The sequence below is a fragment of the Apteryx mantelli genome, chromosome 2, assembly GCF_036417845.1.
Source record: "Apteryx mantelli isolate bAptMan1 chromosome 2, bAptMan1.hap1, whole genome shotgun sequence".
NCBI lineage: Eukaryota > Metazoa > Chordata > Aves > Apterygiformes > Apterygidae > Apteryx > Apteryx mantelli.
Genome location: NC_089979.1, coordinates 75471624 through 75491350, shown reverse-complemented (window position 1 = coordinate 75491350; position 19727 = coordinate 75471624). Strand labels below are relative to the sequence as shown.

The window sequence follows — 19727 nt, the reverse complement described above, 5'->3', positions numbered from 1 at the left end:
AAAACCAATGAACTGAAGCATCCTGTTCTCACAACTATATAGATACACAGATACCTATATAGCCCTTCTTTTACAGTTCAGTTTTTTCATTAACAAGTCCTGTTACATCAAGTAGTAAGAACATAGCTACAATCATTTTGATCGCATAATTTTACTATAATGACCAAAAATTTTACAAAAATATGATCAAAACAGCCTACAATTCACATTGAGAAGATTGTATACATTAATTACTACCCCTAGACCAAAAGCATTCGGATGTGAATTTGGCTACAGCTTTTCCAATGCATCTCATTTATAAGATTTGACAAGTTATGTAGGTGAGAGATTTGTTGAAATTCTAGTCTACTAATGTTTCTTTCAGCTAACAATACAGCTACACGAATGAATTCTCTCTCACATTTATCTGATGTGCTTCACTTTTAAAGGAGGAAGATATTGGGAAATAAATCAATAAGAGCATCAGCTGGCTTCCTCAGGGTGTTCCCAGCTGCCCTTCAGAATTTCTCAAGGAGATGGCAGAACGGCATCATGTATGCTTGATGATACATGACATACAAGGAACACTAACCCAAAGATGCAATCTCCTTTTGTTTATATATAATAAATGCGGGGGGGGGGGGGGGGGGAAGGACTTGAACAAAAACATTACTAAAAGTATTTTCATCTTTACCATGAGTAAGATTTCTACAAAATCTTTTATTCTTCATATATATATTTCTTTTAGACTGTATCTCACTGATATAGTGACCTTTTTGGCTATTACTAATAACTTCACAAAATTTTGTCAGACAAGATCATATACATATAAAGATACCATTAATTTATTGTCATCAGAATTTCTGGAAAGAATAGCTAGAGAAGCATGGTTCAAATATTCTAAATATTACTACATACAGAAATCTCTATTGCCATGAAGTATCACCCAGTCCCTGATTTACAGTTGAACTGCGAAAAACATGGACAGACTTGCTAAACAGAACCGGTAATCGTTTCCTGAGCAATTCTCACTGCAAACCCCTCCATTCACATACCTCTGATAGAATTGCACCACTTTCAGAAAATAATCCATATGCTGAAATCAGTATTCAATCATCATTTAAGCAGAACCCATCAGGATGGCATCTGCAGCATTCTCAGGTAGCAATCAATGCAAATTCTAATCTGGGGGTCAGCACTGGGTCTTCTAGATAGAAATAGACAGTGCAGCAAAAATAAGGAAAAAAGATTCCAAAGAAGGAAGGGGAATTGGAGCAAAGCTATTAGTATCATTTTATAAGTAAGGAATTAAGGCACAAAAGGCTGCAGGAAGGGATGAAGGCCTCACATAGGACATACTCTAAATCAGATTTGAATGAGAAGGGAAAAAAAAATGCAGCAGGAAATGGACAAAACAATTTTTTTAAATATGAGTCTTCTAGTTTTGAAGAGCTCTTCCTAGCATATGTAGTCTATCAAAAAAATATATATATATACATACATATATATATATAGTGCAAGAGGAAAAAAGTGTCCTCAAGCTAAGTTAATTATCTCTACCTGTAGCATCCCATGGATAAATTCTGTGCTACTGACTAAATATATATATATATAAAAAAAGAGTGTGTGTGTGTGTGTGTGTATATATATATATATATACACACACACACACACACATATATACATGTATGTATGTATGTATGTATAAGCACTGCTACATTGAAATGCTACACTAAATTCAACACCATGTTAAACTTCGAGTTCATTCTTTTCCCTGCAGGGAAGTCTCATTCCTTTCCTACTGCATTCTCAGACAAAAAATAACATCTGAGGTAGATTTCATGTTTATCCATACAGATTTCAATATGTTGCAAACTATGGAAAAGAGATGTTGCAAGTGAACTTACAATTAGTTTGCCACTTTAACTTTACAAGAAAAAATTTTTTTTCCAGAGTGGGTTATTTTAAAGGTTACCCCTTTACCCCTCCACCAGTCTAAGAATTCTTCGAAGTAAAGAATATTTCAAGCCTCACTAATAATAATGCTTCTCACAAAATTTTTTTTTCCACCTCTGTGAGTCTATATTTACTTCAGGAAAACATTCTGAAGGTTCTTTTTCTTGCTGAATACAGCTTCAAGCGTGACATGTGTCTCAAGGAAGGTAAATTGCTTAATCTCGGTTTGCCAGGGTATATAAAAGTAACCACAAAAAAAAAGGTCCAAAAAGCTGACAGGACACATCAGAATAAAGTATATGCCCACTACCTGCTGTTTGGAAAAGCAGCAGAATCTGGCCTTGGAAACATCAGTACATCATGCATCTGTACTTCATTTATCAGCATTAAAATACCATTAAAAAAAAAAAAAAAAAAGATAAGAGTCCAACGACAACGCTTCATCCCATAGTATGCTAACACCATCCTTGTTTTACTCTGTTTCTAGCCATGAGAGTTTGAAAGGCAGATACTACTTCTTCACTAAGATGATCCCATGCAGGTTCTCTAAAACCATCTAGAATTGCACATCAAGAGGAAGCAAGCAAACCTGCGTATTACAAGATAAAACAGCTAACTTTCACCAACTTCTCTTATTCCTTACAGTTTTGACCTGAATACAATCTGGCTTTTCTGATTCAGAAATTGTTTCTCAAAATACTTGGTGAAACCTAATCAGGTATGAGGCTGTGTAATCTCAACACAGTTACAATCAACACATATCTGTAAACACTGAACATTAATATGCAGGAAGCCTCTACTTATTATATAATTTGCCCTTTTTGCCTAGAGACTCAAAGCTTTACTTAAAAATAAATGAAGAGCAGTGACTTCTGGTGAACTTTCTCTATTTTGTAGCCAGTTAATTTCCTCTTTCTGGTGAAAGTCTGTTGTATGCCACACATCCTGCTTCAGGCTATCACCAAGACAGGAAAACTGTGGTTCCTTTCTTCCTCATTACAAAGTTTAAAACCAGGAAATACATCCGTTATGAATTTTTAAGAGTAAAACAAATGTTAAAGAGATTGGAAGAACATTGGAAGAAAATTCCCAAGACTATAATCACACATGTGGGGAAAGAAACATCTAAAAAATACTTCAACAGTTACAATGCTTTCAAATTTATCAGGAAACACCATCAGGAGTAACATTACAGACAGCTGAACAGCATTCAAAATAAAAAAAATCAGCTTGTGGAGAAAGGGGGCACAAGAAAAACAATTCCAATTAAATTATTTCTTGTTGCAGACTGCATACATACAGAAATGCTGTAATCCTGAGGGAGACATGACTCCAGTCTTCCTCCTCCATCCTCCTCCTGGGGAGAGGGAGAGCAAGAGCTCATTATCACACTAGCATACAAAAGGCCTTACAGTTAAGATTTAAATATATATATATGTATATATCTCTTTTTAAAAAGATTCTAAAATAAAATTACAACACCCATAGCTATAGTCAAAGAGATGTGCAACTTAGAAAATCCTTCACAGTTACTCATGCAACAAAGAGCAGCAGTTCTTCACAAGCCCATTGAGAAAAACAGAACAATTTGGAATTTAAGCCCCGCAGTCTCAGCACAGCAATCTTGGCAAAAGAAGGCAGAGCGGTGATTCACACATCAGTGTCTCACATTGTGATACAGAGCCTCTCACTGGGAAGCTTCCCAAAGCATTTTTACAAACTACCAGTACAAATTTCATTCATCGCTGAAACGCACTCTTTTACAGCAAGAGTCAGAAGCTGCTCAACAACACGGGAACAGCTCAGTGAAGTTTAGGACAAGAAATGAGAAGATTATAGCATCACACAGGTGAAACTCAAAGGAAAGATTAGGAAGGCAGAGCTCTACTCCTCACACAGGAACCGACCATGTCGGACAAGATGAGATAACTTGGACACACTTACTTGCTGCTACAATAAAAGTGATTTTTTTATTGACCAATGGTCATAAACACAACTGGACAGGCCCCATACTGAGCCCACCTTAGCACCATAATGAATTTTGGAATCAGTGGTGACTACAAGAGCGAGCTACCCACTGAACTGACCATAACACTCAATGACATAGGCATACATCCCTCTAAAGAAAGATTACTCCAGTTATGCTTAATTTCACACATTATGACACAGCTTCTCTAAGGGAAGGCCAAACATGGCTTATGACATGTGCCATAAAATTAGCTTCCTTCCATACTAGGGGCCAAAGCCATTTATTCCCTACATACAGAGCTACAACACATACACTTATAAAATAAAGAGAGAGCTAAATGGTTGCAGGCAACCCTCCCAGTTACATGCATTACACAAAGCAGATCAGGCTGGAAGGGACCTCTGTGGCCTCTAGTCCCACCTCCTGCCCAAAGCAGGGTCAACTATGGGATCAGACCAAGTTGCTCAGAGCTTTATCCAATCCAGTCTTTAAAACCTCCAAAGATGGAGACTGCGGTCTACCCAGGCTCCTGTTCCACTGCTTGGCTGTCCTCATGGGGAAATAGTTTCTATTCTATGCCTGTTGCCTCTCATCTTCCCAACATGCAATGCTGAAGAGCCTGGCTCCATCTCCTTTATGACCTCCCTATAGGCACTGGAGGGCTGCTGTGAGGTCCCCCGAAGCCATCCCATCTACAGGATGAACAAGTCCTGGTCCCTCAGCCTCTCCTCACAGAGCAAGTGCTCCAGCTCTCATCTGTTTTGGTGGCCCTGTGCTGAACTTGCTCTAAGTTACTGATGTCTTTCTTGCATGGGGAAGAGCAGGGGGAACCCTCCATCAGCTAGTCCAGGTCATTGATAAAGGTATTAAACAGGACAGGTCCCAGGGTAGACCACTGTGGTACTCCTTGTGTTACTGGCCCCCAGGCAGAATATGCGCCATTAACCATAAGCCCCTGAGCCTGATCAACCACCCCATCTAGCTCTCCACCTATCCACTCTGTCCTAACCTGGATACATGAATATCATGGGAGACAGTGTTGAAGCTGTGGTAAAGGTGAGGTAAATGACATCCATTGTCATCCATCCCTTTGTCCACAAATCCAGTCATTTCATCACAGAAGGCAGGTTGGTCAGACATGATTCACCCTTGGTCAGTCCATGCCAACTGTTGCTATCCTCCTTCATGTGCCCATACGCACATTTCAAGAGGGCACCCTGCACGATCTTACCACAGAATGAAGCAAGGCAGATCAGCTTGAAGTTCCCTGGATTGCCTTTTTGGCCTTTTCTGAAGATGGGTGCAAAATATGCCTTTCTCCAGTCATCAGGACTCTTCCCTGGTCTCCATGATAGTGTTTCCAAACTCCTCCTTTACAGCCTGTCCCCGCTTCTGTTTCCTGTACACTGCCTTTTTGCATTAGAGCTCTGTCATGAGTTCCCTGCTTGGCCAACCTGGTCTCCTGATAAATGTACTTGTTTTCTTAAGTATGGGAATGGGCTGTTTTGCACATGGAAGATTCTCCCTCAGGGCCTGCCAGCTTTCCTAAGCTCTTTTGCCCTTCAGAACTGCTTCCCTCAGGACCCACCTACCAGTTTCCTGAATAAGCTAAAGTCTGCTTGCCTGAAGTCCAAGGTCTGTTACCCTCCTACTTGCCTTTCTCACTCCCCTCAGGATCTTGAGCTCTGCTATTTCAAGGTCCCCACAGCCAAGGCTGTTACTGATTCTCTCATTCACAACCACTTCTGCCTTACTAGTGAATAGCAGATGCAGATGTGTGCCACCCCTGGTTGGCCCCATCCAGTGCCTGTATCAAGAAGTTATTCCTGACACCCTCCAGAAGTCTCCTAGCTAACTTGCATCCCACCACCCCACCCTTTCAGCAGATGTCAGGGAGGTTCAAGTTACCCATAAGAACCACAGTCTGTGACACACAGACTTCCTCAAGTTGTTTAAAGATTTTGTCTGCTTCCTCATCACAATCAGATGATCTGTAACAAACTCCCACCACAATGTCACCCTTATTGACCTATCTTCTGATCATGACCCACAAGCTCTCAGCCTGCCTGCCATCTGTCCCACAGAAGAGCTCCCTGCATTCAAGCTACTCCCTCACTTAGAGGGAAACTGCCACACTAGTTTTCCCTTCCTGTCTTTCCTGAAGAGTGCCTATCTGTCCATCGCAGCACTCCTATCGTGCAGGCTGTCCCACCATGTCTCAGTTATTCCAGAGTCATAGCTCTGTTACCGCACACACAGCTCTAGTTCCTCCTGCTCATTTCCCAGGCTGCATGCATTGTGTACCTGCTCTTGAGGTGAGCCCTCCTTTTGCCTTGTGCGTTCGTTCCTGAGGTCTCTCTTGCTCCTGTCACCCTGCACCCTTTGCTTTCAACTCCCAGCCACCATTTCCTCACTAAACTACAGGCTGCAATCTCCCTCTGCACCTTTTGTTCCTATTTTAAAGCTCTCCTCACCAGGTTCAACCCAATGCTCTCGCCCCACTATGTCAGATGGGAATACAATACTGACTGACCACAACAGCCCTGCTGTCCTACAGATGGAGCAGCAAAGGGTCCCTGCCCTGCAGAGCTGCCAAAACAGACACAGAGCAGGAGAAGCAAGATCATCTCTGCTCAATAATGGCAAACAGAAGCACAGGAGACAGAGACAAACAGGAAGTTTGTAGCAGTGAAACCAGATCTCCTGACACCAGCCCAATGCCTTAACCACAAAACTGTTCTTTCTCCCTCTAACATAACTGTCTTATAATTTATGACCGCACACATTTGTTTTGAGAGGGTTGAGGAGTGTTTACAGACCTGCTTTCAAAAGAAACTGCAGTGGCTGCTTTCAGGAGCCCCCTCTCTAATTACAGCCATTAATGGTCAGTCTTGCCCGGCCACGCTCTTTGTTCGGTAGCACAGGAACCAAGGGCAGGAGAGCCAGCACGAAGCACATCCTTTACTTCAGGCCTCCAGCTTTGGTCCTGTGAAGCACTCCACAAAGGGGAGTCGAGCTTCTGCCGATCAAGGTAGAGCAAGAGGTGTTTCAATGAGGGAAATTCGCAGCATGCAAGGTAGATCAACTATCACATAGTAGGCGCATCTCTCAATGTAGTGGTCTGCGTTTTTAAACTGAAGAGCTTTTGGCACGCACTCACTTAGCAACCAGCTGCAGCGGTTTACGGCTTTACTGTCCCTCCCACCCTCCTCTTCCCTTCTTGTCCGTAACAGTTTGCCACACTGGCAAGCCAAGGTAGCAGAGCAGCTGCATCTGAGCTTCACCACCACCACCAGCTGTTTAGGCTAAACACATTGGACTTTGCACTGAGGCAGCTCAGATGCATTCACAAGCTCTGGGCACTGTGCAGTAACTCCTGGCGGAGTGGTGTAACAGCCAGCTGCAGCTAGCAGCATCTAAAACTGCTTTAGTTGCCTGCCATTCCCAGGTTTGATGTCATCACCCAAGCCACTGCCACAAATCGAGGTAGGGGTGACATTATACCTTCCCTGAAGAGAAACACAGCAAAAAGTGATGCTTAACTGTTAATTCTCCTCATTTTTACTCCCATAATGTCTTATTCAAGATATACAATCAACAACTTACTGAGGAAGTCCCCTTGACTAATAAACAAAAATTCCACCTTGCAATACACTTCCAATTTAAAGACTGTGCTAACATTGCCGCACAGCTAGACTGCATTCCTTTTGTAGCTCCTGAAGTCCAGAACGTATCAAAAAGATTCACTTGTTTCAGTATTTGAATTTAACATACAGTAAAGCATCAAAAAACATTCACTGTGCTACAGAAACTAAACACATGTAATGACTTGTATAAATATTGTAAAAGGAGTAGGAAACAGTAGCATGAATACTGAAATGCATTCATTAGATATCAATTACTGCTTGGTGTCACTGCAAAGCAGAGTTAAGTTTTTGTGCATTCCTCTAGCTTTGGTTTTGGGTTTTTTTGTGGGGGAGAGATGAGATAGTGGTATTAAACCTAAACTAGTCTGAATTCCCTTAAAACGACAAAATGGAAGAGAAGATAGTCACATAGTTATTTTTAATAATTAGCATTTATTTTAAGATAAATTATCTTAGGTATAACTTAACATAGTGTTTTATTTTAGAATTTAACTAACACATGGAGATCTAAGTGGATGAATTAGTTGTGAATACCTACCACTCTGAAAATGCACTGATAGCACTATGGCTTGCAGAGGAACAGTCCAGCACCACTACTTTCTTCACAGTAATGGCATAACTCTAATAGTTAAGACATTTGCTTTAATACTATGCTGCATATTGCACTCAATATGCAATAAGGATATTCTGAGTTTGCATCGTTTTTCCTCTCTCATTATATATTTTTAAAAAACTCATGTCCCCCCTCTACTGATTACCCTAACTGATCAACAGTACTGAAATTAGGTAAGAAGTGATACTGTTTTGCTATAGCTAACAACCACCACGAAGAAAAAAAGCACCTATTCCTTTGCTAGTGCTGCAACATGACTTTTATTTAAACTCAGTTCGTTAACAGAAAACTGATTTGCTATTAAAGAAAACATACCAACCAGTAATTTCTGCAGACTAGAAGTGTTCAGCAGAACAGTGCCTTACTTCCCTGCCAGTATATTCACATTATAGAAATTATTAAAATGCATAAGCCGATTCCAGGAGTGTGATTAAATTTGATCAAGACCACCATACCTATGCCCTTTTTGGGGGGAGAAAGCTGAAAGAAATTCAGAGGATCTCTGCTACTATAAAAATTTTTACTACACTTTCAAAATACAAGTGTCCTTGAGAAAATGTTGCTTGCACAGCTGCCTACAGGTGACATTTTCAAGTCTACATCAGTTTGAAATAAGGGCCTCTGGTTCATTAACATACACAATTGTCTGGAGCTACAGGTACATCAACTGTTCTGTGTTTTGTTACATGAAGTTTTTGCTCCTGTGGGTCCTGACCACTCACCTGCAGAGTTCCCACACAAAAATATCAGCTACCTCGAATAAAAATAAAATAAAATAAAAAACCCACACCCGTGCACTGCAGATTCAAACACACTAATCTGAGAAAGAGTAAGGATCACAACATAACAGCCAACAGTCCCATACACCAGAATGAGGTGGATGGGAAGTGAGGCAAGCTGAAGTTGGGGAGTTCATTAACATCTGCTAGGCAGGTGCTGATCAGGAAGGCAGGAGAAGAAGCTTCCATATGGAGGTTCAGCATCCTGGAAAGGAAAATCAAACACATCACCAGCTGCTGTTTTGCAGAGGAAGGGCAGGGGGAAGGAGGAGTCTTTGATACCCTACTCCACCCTCAGATTTCTGGATGCTATTGTATAGCTGCTTGATGTCACAGCTGGCAACGATACACTGACACACACCACCCAGCTTTATCTCCTCACCCTGTGTTAGCTAGCACACCCAACCCATCATGAAAATGTCAACAGAACAGGGAAAGACTGGTGTCCACATGGAGAGAAACCAGCACAAGAAAGTTATGCTGATAGGAACAGAGGAAACATTTGGAGAACCAAGCCCCGCCCCACCCCCAAAAAAGAAAAGAAGAAGAAGAAACCCCCCCCCTCACACACACACACACTCACCTCTCGGTCTAAGCCACATGTACTGCATTCATCACATCAATATGAAACCTTCAACCATATCTGACTAGGGTTCCTGAATATCCTGGCAACAGTGATAAGAAATTTCTCCTGTCTCCAGTTTGCCAGGAAATTATGTGCTATTTGGGTTGTTACTGTCTGGGACTGACAGTGAAAGCAGCAGAAACTATCTTGCCCACAAATACTCACTGAGTAGGAAGTCCCCAAAGAGTACGTCATTAGGTGCAGCATATGCCTAGGTGGCTCCCAGACTAGTTCAAAGATCATGTCTCAACCTGTGGGGATTTCCACAGGGTTGGTCCTAAATACATCAAAATCTCTCGCCGTTCCTGGGCTACACAGGTATTCCTGGGCAAACACAGCTATCACCACTGGAGGTAATGATGGAGCAATGACCAGTAAAGGAGTACTGTACCCTCTCCACAACATCTGAAGACTAAGAGCTAAAGTAACACGGATTTGGGAGAAATAAATAACAAACCTAGCACCAGGAAAACACAAGCTTCACAATGGACTGTCTTCAGCAACTATTATTTATCATACTTTCAAATCCTGGGTAGGTATTACTTGGTCAGAGTAACACACAAATGCAATTGCCCTTTTTCAAAGCACAGGTGAAGAGTTGCTCACAGACATTCAGCACTTGTATTTGCAGCATTTCTAGGCTTATGAGCGAAAATGTCTAGTTTCATTTTTAAAGGTCTTGGTATCTCTCTACAGGTTATTTTATTTTGTCAAGACAACTGACAGCAGAAGAAAGGAAGAAGTTGTCTGCCTATCTCTATCTCAAATTATATCAAGCCTCTCTTTTAAATAGCAGCCAATAAAATGATTTAGAACAAGAGCATACCTTTATCAAAATTAATTGCCATAAGCTTGATTTTTCACTATTAATTGCTCTCAGAAGACAAAATATGAACTTTAAGCCCACAAAGTAATTTTTTTCCTTCCTCTTTCAATACTCTGCTAGGAAAGGCTTACAGAGGCTGACAGAGGAAATATTTGCAGATTCTACAAATAATTTTGCATTTAAATAGCATATTTAGCACTCCCCCATACTATTATTTTATTTATGCTTCTTCCTCTTAATGAAGAGCACCAGTCTCCAATTCACATACAGACCATGTAGCCACTATACACTAATACCTCCATCCATTAACTGAAATTATCTAAACTGTCATTATCGTCTCAGATAAAATTCATTTTGATAGCACTTTGATCTTCTTTGTGAATGAAAGTAAACGTTATCCAGTATTTCATTAGGCTATTAACAGCACCTTTCTTGATAATGCTCTATGCAGCATTAGAGACTACAAAACCATTAAACTTATTTTCCCCTTCCAGAAGGCCTACAGAAGTGCTGAAGGGCCCTTAACAGCTCTTAAAATTGTTAAGAAAAAGGCGGTCTGTTTAAATTGCTTTGTAGACGTAAAAACCATGAATATCTATTAAAAGATCAAGCTAGCTTAGGCTAAGCAAAGACGTCCTTAAATATATTCACTGAATAGTCTAATCTTTAAACCCCTAAAGTCTACTCAGAGTACAATGAAAATGGTTGTCTACAGTCATACTAAGTATAAAAAAAATGCTATTTCTTCTAAAAAACTGCATAGTAAGACTTTCAACTGATATCTAGTTAAATAAATTGAGAAAATACTACTATTCTTTACAGTTTTAGAGAGTGCATGGAAAGTAAATTGGAAAACAATAGACACATGCTTGGTCTAATCGGCATCAATAGCCTGTAAAAATCAAATACTCATTCATTAGCTAAAGAGACTACAAATTACACTGTTTCCTTTCTGCACAAGGGCACTACATTTCTGTGTGTCAAGGATAGTGTCTGCAGTATTTCACCACTGGAAGACTAATGTCATTAACTTAATTTTAGCACAGTGTACTGATTCACCACAGTTCATGTTCATCTTCTGACAAAGACACTTCACACTTCCCAGTACAAGCAAGTGTAGTTATACATCAAAGAAGCAACAGTACTTCCATGAGGAAGTTTTCTACCAGGTCTCTCTCAAAATGGAGACTTCTGATGAAGCTATTTACCTCCAAGCACTGAAGTCTTAGGGGATAACAAAACACTAGTCGAGACAGAAAAGAATATCTGACTAATTGTTTTCCATTTGATGAAAGGAGAGAGAAATAAAAGTTACTCTTCTGAGAGTAACATTTCTCATCAAAAATCCAGGGTATAAAGAGTAAGGCAGATGCTGCATCTCAGCATGCTTTTCCCCTCTCTTCTAATAGTGGTTAGCTGCATAAGATGGCTGAAGTACTTATTTTAGTGAAACTAAAGTTAATATATTAGCAGGATCACATCATGAGATAGTCACAGCTTTTCTTTCACAGTAATAGTCTAATTTTAAAAAGTAACAGTGAAAATGATTACAGGTTTGCAAAAACAGTCTAACAAACATTCTAATTTAAATTTGAATTTGTTAAAATCAGACAGTGACAGAACAAGCAAGCATCCAAGACAAATTATTCAATAACCATGAAGACACTCCATAAACAGCACCCTACACCTCTTGCACTGAACCACAGAGACTGTGAGCCCTTAAGTGCTAATATTTCTTCCTAGGAGATGTTTTAACTACACTGGAGTCCTATAAACCTGATGTATTTGGAGCAGCTAAAGGGAAATCTCTCGATTCTGAACTCACGTGCCACAGTTACGTACCACACCATACATATGGCTCCCCGAGTGACACAAGCATGGTCCTGTTTTAGGTGTGCCTGACCTTGACCATCTTCCCTTATGCTGTTTCACAAGGGAATAAAGGGCAGGTCTCCCTCCCTCCTCTTAAAATTCACAGCTTGCTTAGTACAGAGTTTGCAAGCAAGACCAAAGAGCAGATCAAGAATCCACACTCAGTAGCAAAACCTTGAAGAATTACAGTTACTTTTGGGAGGACAATCTTGCCTTCCAGTTGCAAGTGTTAGAGTGGGTCTGAAAGTCACCCCCAGAGGGAATTTAAGATACAATTTCAGCCTGACCTTGTCCTGACAGAAAAGGTATAAAGCAAACCAGCTGGTAGGTTTGGGACCCGGTGGATCTCTTTGGTGATACTACAACCACTAAAGGGAATATTCACTGTAGCAATTTGCTCAGAGAGGACTCCCAAGTTATAAAAGGATGATACAGAGGTCTCGTCTGGGAATTGGATCTTTAATGGAACAAGCATGACCACGTCACTTGATGAATACCAGTATCATTGGATGTGATGAGACCGAATAGAAACAGCAACAATGCAACATGTATTACTGACAGGGGTGATCCTCAAGGAGGTTCAAGATACTAGCCCTGCATCCATGCAGCATATAGTCGAGGACCTTCGGTGCTGGAGTCTCCCAGTGCTGTCCCGAAATGCCTCTAACAAGGTCTTTTCTAATTTTATGGGATGGAGTGTTACACTTCAGTCCCGGAGTACAGCAGGGAGCAGGGTGAACCAGCAGAATTGCCCTCACCTCTGCAAAAGGAAACACAGACCCTTCCTCACATCTGTAAGGGCTCGAGCAAAGCCTGCCCAGCAGTGCCACCAGTGCACAGGCAGGCACGCAGCCTGACAGGTCTGCACAAACCTCCATCCTGCATTTTGTTTGCCATCCGGAGGGACTGGAAGCTCTCCTCTGGTTGACGCGCTGCCTTTGACTGGTTTCAGCCACAGTTCCTACAAACCTTCTCATCCCTGAACAGTGCAAATGACAATTATCTGCAGGTCACTAGGGCCCACTGTCCTGGGCTGTTTGCAAATATTATACGGTCAGTAATCAGGTAGATACAGGTTCTTTGCCTCCCTAAATGCATTGCCATCATAACCAGGTATTTGGAGCCATGAAGGGCCCAAAAGGACCTTTCCTATTGGTAATATCATGACTTACTCATGATTCTCAAAAAAATTCCTACGTTTCATTACAGTCAGAAGCCTCATACCACTTTTAAGATTGGAGAGATGAAACAACACAGGCAGCATTACCAACCTGAGCCAGTGTTCCTTTGTCCTTTTCAGGATGAGGAGGACAGGGTTTTCTTCCCTAGCCAATGACACAGTCACCTTTCTAAAGTGATTAAGCTGCATTAATTTAACACATTTGGGTGCATATAGTATAAAGCAATCCAGAACGGGACTAGAGTATACCTGCAGACAAAAGACCTGGGCTTATCATTGAATTCCCACTGAGGTCTGAAAATGCTGAAAGAATTCAGGTGTTAAAACAGTATACTCTGAAGTTCCTTCTTAAAAAAGCTAAACATGACACTTGTGACATTAAAATTGCACCACCATCTCCATTATAAATCACTGCTCTAAGGAATATAAAACAATTCTTTCCAGGCTGAAATTTGACTCAAGTTCTCAGTGTGAGATGGCATCTTCTCCCCATACACCTGAAAGGGATCAGCCTCTTTCTTTGGCTAGACACAATATTCTAGTGGGGTCAGGGTGGAGAGGGAGGCCAAAGGACTCATTAAGTGATGCTTACTTTAAAGCCCTTTTTCCTTCCCTTCCCCCCAAACCCCCAAACATTTGCACAAAGTTAGTGCTGTTTGATTTTTATGTATTTTCAGAAGTGTTTAACACACAATTGTTCTCCTGTTTTAACAAGGTACATAATCAATGGGGTGAGGAACAGAAATTATTCTTAAGCCACTGAACAAGTAGAAGCTATGATTTCTCTATTTTTTTTTCAGTTTTGCTTTGTAAAACAACAACCCTCTGCATGATTAATCTGTTTCACTGTTTTCTTGACAGTTATTTGCATTTCCCTCCTAATGTATTAGCATAAGACAACTCTTACATATTGTTCTAATGCAGCAAGTCCCAAATGAGGGTCAGGACCCCAAGGAGGGCCACAGCAGTTACGACTGGGGTCACAAGCCCAACAGAAGTATACTTGTTTACACTAGTATCTCGAGTCACAAGACCATCAAAAACAAAGCTCATAACCAGAAGACTTTGAAACAGCTAACGTAAGGAAGAATTAAGAGCACACTTTGCAAGAGAGTCTTACCTGATAACAAAAGCAAGAGAGACACTATCCATGCTTAAGTAGGCATTAATAATCAATATATTTGGTGTTTTGTTTGCATTACTGTAATAGTGTTAAATTTTGAAATATTCAACTTGCCAGTGTAACAAATGAGGCATGATGCAACTGGGCAAAACCTTAATGAAAGCAAGAAACAAAACTTTCCCAGAGAGCTCATCCAAACTAGAAGAGTCCTAAACTTTACCACACCGCTTGCACAATTTCTTGACCACTCCAGATCACTTGCTGGCTGCAGCTATACTACCAAGAAGGGTGGCCCACCAGAAGCAGTGGAGCAACGCAGTTGTGAAGGACTGAACGTGAGCACAGTGCATTCTTCAGGAGTTTTGTCTCTGAGGAGCTCTAACCCGTGACCATGAAAGAAGGGGGCCTGGGAGTCAGAGAGCAGTAAGCATGCTCTGGGAGTGCAGCTTCGGTCTTGGTATCACCTGAATGGAAGACAGTTTGCGCGCTCCAGGACTGCTCCACAACATGGCCAAAGCGGATGTAATCAGTCCCGACTCCCCATCTCCTGACCATCCACTTCAAAAGTGAATTCCTGAGCCAAACTAAAACACTACCATGGCGATGAAGGCCTGTACCTTGCGACATTGAGTGCAAAGAATTGCATCCACTATGGAACCACTAATCAGACTCTTTGGTGAATTTAAAACTATCACTCAATTTGGCCAAATGCAGAAAGAAGAACTAAAAACCCAGTATCTCAGCTAAAATGGAATACATAAACGCAGATCCCTTCCTTCCTCCTCCCCTCAAAACAAACAGCGTCAGGAATTATTTTCCTACGAGGGAACCACACTTCATAATAATATCCACCAACATATGAGATAGTGTGGGTTGCTAGAAAATGGAAAGAAAAACCTATGCCTTCTGTCACACATTGTTAAATAAAGTATGTTCACACTTAGAATTTAAAGATGTTTAAAAAAAAAAAAGAGTTGGTAAAAGCATGAGCAAACTACTGGGAGCTGGTCTAATTTTCACTCTGCTTTCATTTCCGGATTTAAAGGCATCAACCTATGCAATACCTTTTTCTTTGGATCTTAGAAGAACACATGCAATTTTTTCTTTTTAACTTAAAAATATATATATATCAGATACATTATGACCTCATATAATGATTTCTAAGAAGTCATAAGTACCTCTCACCATACAATATAGCTGCAGAAAAATTTAGCACCAATTTTCATGATCCTCAACAAAGCAGCTTCAGTTGGGATCTCCAGAGACTATTCCTGATGCTCCAACTCAAGCTTTCAAATGGCAGTGATGGGTTCTCCCCTATGCTCATAGTCAGCTGAGCACCCTGACCTGATATCAGGACACTGGGGATATTTAGCAATTATTTTAGTAGAAAAGAATGCATTTCCTTTATCAACTAGAAAATGAAAGACTGAAATGCTTCTTTATGGTACTGTATGAAATAATGAAGACACTAATTTATCACTTCTTAAAATAGTAAAGTATGAAAAATATAAAGATAGTGGTGTACATTAACAGCAGAATGGCCATATTGCAGGTTCTCACTAGGCCCATCACTCCCATGAATCAACAGCCTTTCCTCGAATACAACAAAACCTCAAGATATTGATTAAAAAAAAGTAAAAATAAGTAGTTTAAACAGGGAAAGTAATACACAGTAGTGCTGAGGCACTTTGTCTCAAGCAGACAACAAGTTCATAACTCTGTGATGCTTCCAATCACAAATGCAGAATGCATACTCAAACACTATCCTGAATGCCCACAAAAACAAAGAATTGAAGTTACTCATTCAGTTTTGTGGTGATATAAGTAACTTCGACCTCTCCTAAGTTCCACTTACCTAGGTGGAAAAATCTCAGTTTGTACATTGCACACCTACAGAAATGCAGAGAGAACTTTAACATAACAGATAACTGCAAACCAATACAGTTGTATTCCTACGGCTGCAGCTACAGAATCTGAAATGATCAGCTGAGGTATGAGCTGCCTTAGCCATCTCAGTCATTAAAATTCACCACGCTCCAAAACATCTTTCAAAGTCTCTTCAGCTGTCAAAACACAATTTACTTTTTTCTGAGTTGCCAAAGTATGTAGGTTTCCTCCATTAATTTATATAAAACAGTGAGCTGTCAGTGTGAAAGGCTGCAGTACACCACAGCTAAAACATAGAAACACCATTAAATATTTGGAAATTAAAGATACATCTTATACTACATTGAAACTAGAGTGCCAGCTGTTTTACTCAAAGACTCTTGGCTTCATTTTTTATTTGAAGAGGGGGAAAAAAAAAAACAACTTAAATCAAAAGTATGGTCAGCAAACTAGAATATTCATCATCTGCAAAGGCCTTGGTACCACATATCCACCACAGGGGCATAAGTCCTTATTATCTGTTGAGTACCATTATTATTTTACAATCAAGGTAGGTTTACATTGGTTGGCTTTGCAAAGGAAAGAAAGGGATTTGAAAGGGAGGAATTATAATGGGGAACAGAACATGCAAGAATTCAGACCGTTTTATGTTGGTGCTTGGTCCGGAAGTCAAGAGCAGAGGTAGGAAACAAGCAGATTAAAGTACAGCCAAGTCTCAAAACCAAAGAAATGGCACCTGTGTCATTTCTGCTCTCCAGGTTTTCTTTAACAGTGAAGATCCAAACATGCAGTGAGGGACTCGAACCTGCTGCTGGACACAATGTGCTCAGGCAGGCCGGGTTCTGCTCATTCTTGAGCCCTTCTCGCCTTTGTACCTACAGGGGCACCCTTTCAAAACATTTATTTTATGGGGAAAACACCAAGATCCAACACAAGAAATAAGAGTTTAAAATAGTTTTTATATATTAAAGCCTTAGTGAACTCTGCTTCAGAAGGAAGAGAGGGAAGGGGAAAAGAAAAAAGAAAAGGCAAAACAAGACTTAGTCCCCACTTATGCCCCATATTAGACAAAGGTACTGGCCCTCCACACCTTCACATTGGAAGGAAGTGTTTCTTAGTTCAGAAATTTAGCACCTCCAATTCACACCTCACCTTGCTTCCTCATAATTTCCTGGCACCCTCTCCCTTTTGCCCCATATCTTCATAGTTTTTATGTGGTCTCTAGAACACATGCAAGAGGCAGCCAATATTGTTTTATGCCACATGAAAATTTTGATATACTTCTAGAAGAAAAAAGATAAATCTCTGATTTCTAGTCATAATAGTTCTAGTATCCGAGTTTTAAAAAATGGGTTACAAATGGGTAGCAGCAAGGAAAGTAATGAGTAATCACAACTATTCTTACACTGTAGGCTATTTATTTTTCCTCTATGTATTACATATGTGGCTTTGTTTACCAGCTAAGGCTGATAATCAATTTTAAGATGCAGTCATCTAATGAAAAGAAATACATTCTTTACCTTTGTGAAACGGAAATATTTCAGTTCAATAAACAGCCATTGCTTAAAACGTTTCCATTACGTGGTTTCTTAGTCTGTAAGCCTCTCTCAGCATACAACCAGAATACACAATGAGCAACAGCATGGGGTCTAAAAGAAATACCAATTCTTGGGAAAGCAGAGAATACTTTACATATGTAGTTTACATAGACCCTAAAAATTTTAAAAATTAAATTAAATTTAAAAAACCACCCACACCCCACACTTACTCCAACTCTTTTTTTTTTTTTTTTAAAGAGAGAAAAAAAAGCAATTTTTTCTTTAGACTATTTGTTACCCTCTAACAATACGAGGAACACTGTTGATAGAGATGAACTGGAACTACTGTCAAGTTCATGTAACATGACTTCCCCCATTCCCTTCAGAAAAGGCTTCATAAATACCTGAAAGACCATTAGTAATTTAAACATGATCTGGTAATATTTTCAAATGTAATTTTTATAATTGCATCATCCGCTCAGTTTATTACAAGCAGAACAGATAATTTGTGTGCTGTTTTTAATTATTTATTTTTAAGATATTTTGGTCTCTGTTTCTACCTTAAGATACAGACTAAGCATTAGCATGACTTCTGCCCGCCAAATAAATACCCACTCCATGCCTGCCTCGCCACAGCAACCATCACGGACACAAAACCTGTGCTGCTACCATTCTCCAAACTCCTGCCATCTCACTCCACAAACCAGAAGTTTGGAAAAACTCTAAAGAGAAACTCTCCCTGTGAAGCTGCAAAAAAGAGTGGTGCAGGAAACCCAAAAGGACTAAAGACTGCAAATCCCGTGGCTCTTCTAGGCCTAGAGAGAAAGCCCTGTGAAAGCCTACAAGAAATAAGCCGTGCCAGAGCACCCCGTGACACACAGCAGGGACAGGGGCCTTGGCCATACTCGTGCCCGGGGGAAGGCGGGAAAGCGGTGACACCCACCCCAGAGAAGCTCAGGGAAGGGGACTTTATGCCTAGTGGCAGATCTTTGGGTGCACTGCTGCATGACAAGCTATTTCCTGGGTTTTGTAACAAAAAGAAGAGAATAAAAACAAATTCACAAAAAAATACTGACCGAAAGGTTAAAAATAAGCCCTAATTCTGATTAGGTTTTGGCATAATTTGTTGCATACTGGCTGCTTTGGGGGAAAGGGGCGGGGAGGGGAAACATTACTACAGTAACATTGGCTTGAGTTAAAGCATTTGCAAGCATTTTGGAATATGGTATTTCCAAAATAACTAGACTCTTCAAGAAGCCGCTCTGCATAAATGCAAAATAACTTGCAAGCTCCAAATGCAGAGACAGTATTTGCACTGTAAACCCGGTGGGACAAGAACTACCTTTATGCTTGTAACCTAGCAAAATGGGATCTTTGTCAATGACAAAGACTCCTGATGCCTGTAAATAACAATACCCAAGAGCAGAAGCAGATCTGACTTTGCTACTTTAAACATATTTAAGTTCAGTAGCAGAATAGCCTGTATTTTAGATTTATTTTTAAAAACTTGGAAAACATCTCATACTAATGTGCTATCAACTAAGGAGTTTTATTTAAATTAGAAAATGCTTAGTAACAGAAAATCAGTCCTACTCAATTTAACTCCTAAAGGGCAATTTAAGCGAGAGGACTTTTATTAAAAGGATAAGTGCTCACATATCATGGAATGCTGTATTTTGTAATGTTGTCTTAGAAATCCATGTAAAAATGAAGAGAACACCATCTGGCTA

General features: G+C 40.3%; 1 long non-coding RNA gene across 7 annotated transcripts in view; it reads right to left on the bottom strand.

Annotated features, from left to right (window-relative positions):
- Positions 1-19727, bottom strand: part of LOC106483320 (uncharacterized) — a 294920-nt gene that overhangs the window by 237099 nt on the left and 38094 nt on the right. Inside the window, exon 3 of one of the 7 annotated variants that reach the window (XR_010883356.1) lies at positions 3236-3292. The exons of the other annotated variants lie outside the window; for them this stretch is intronic. This is a non-coding gene — a long non-coding RNA (uncharacterized lncRNA). The remainder of the gene's footprint in view (positions 1-3235; positions 3293-19727) is intronic. 7 annotated transcript variants of the gene reach the window in all.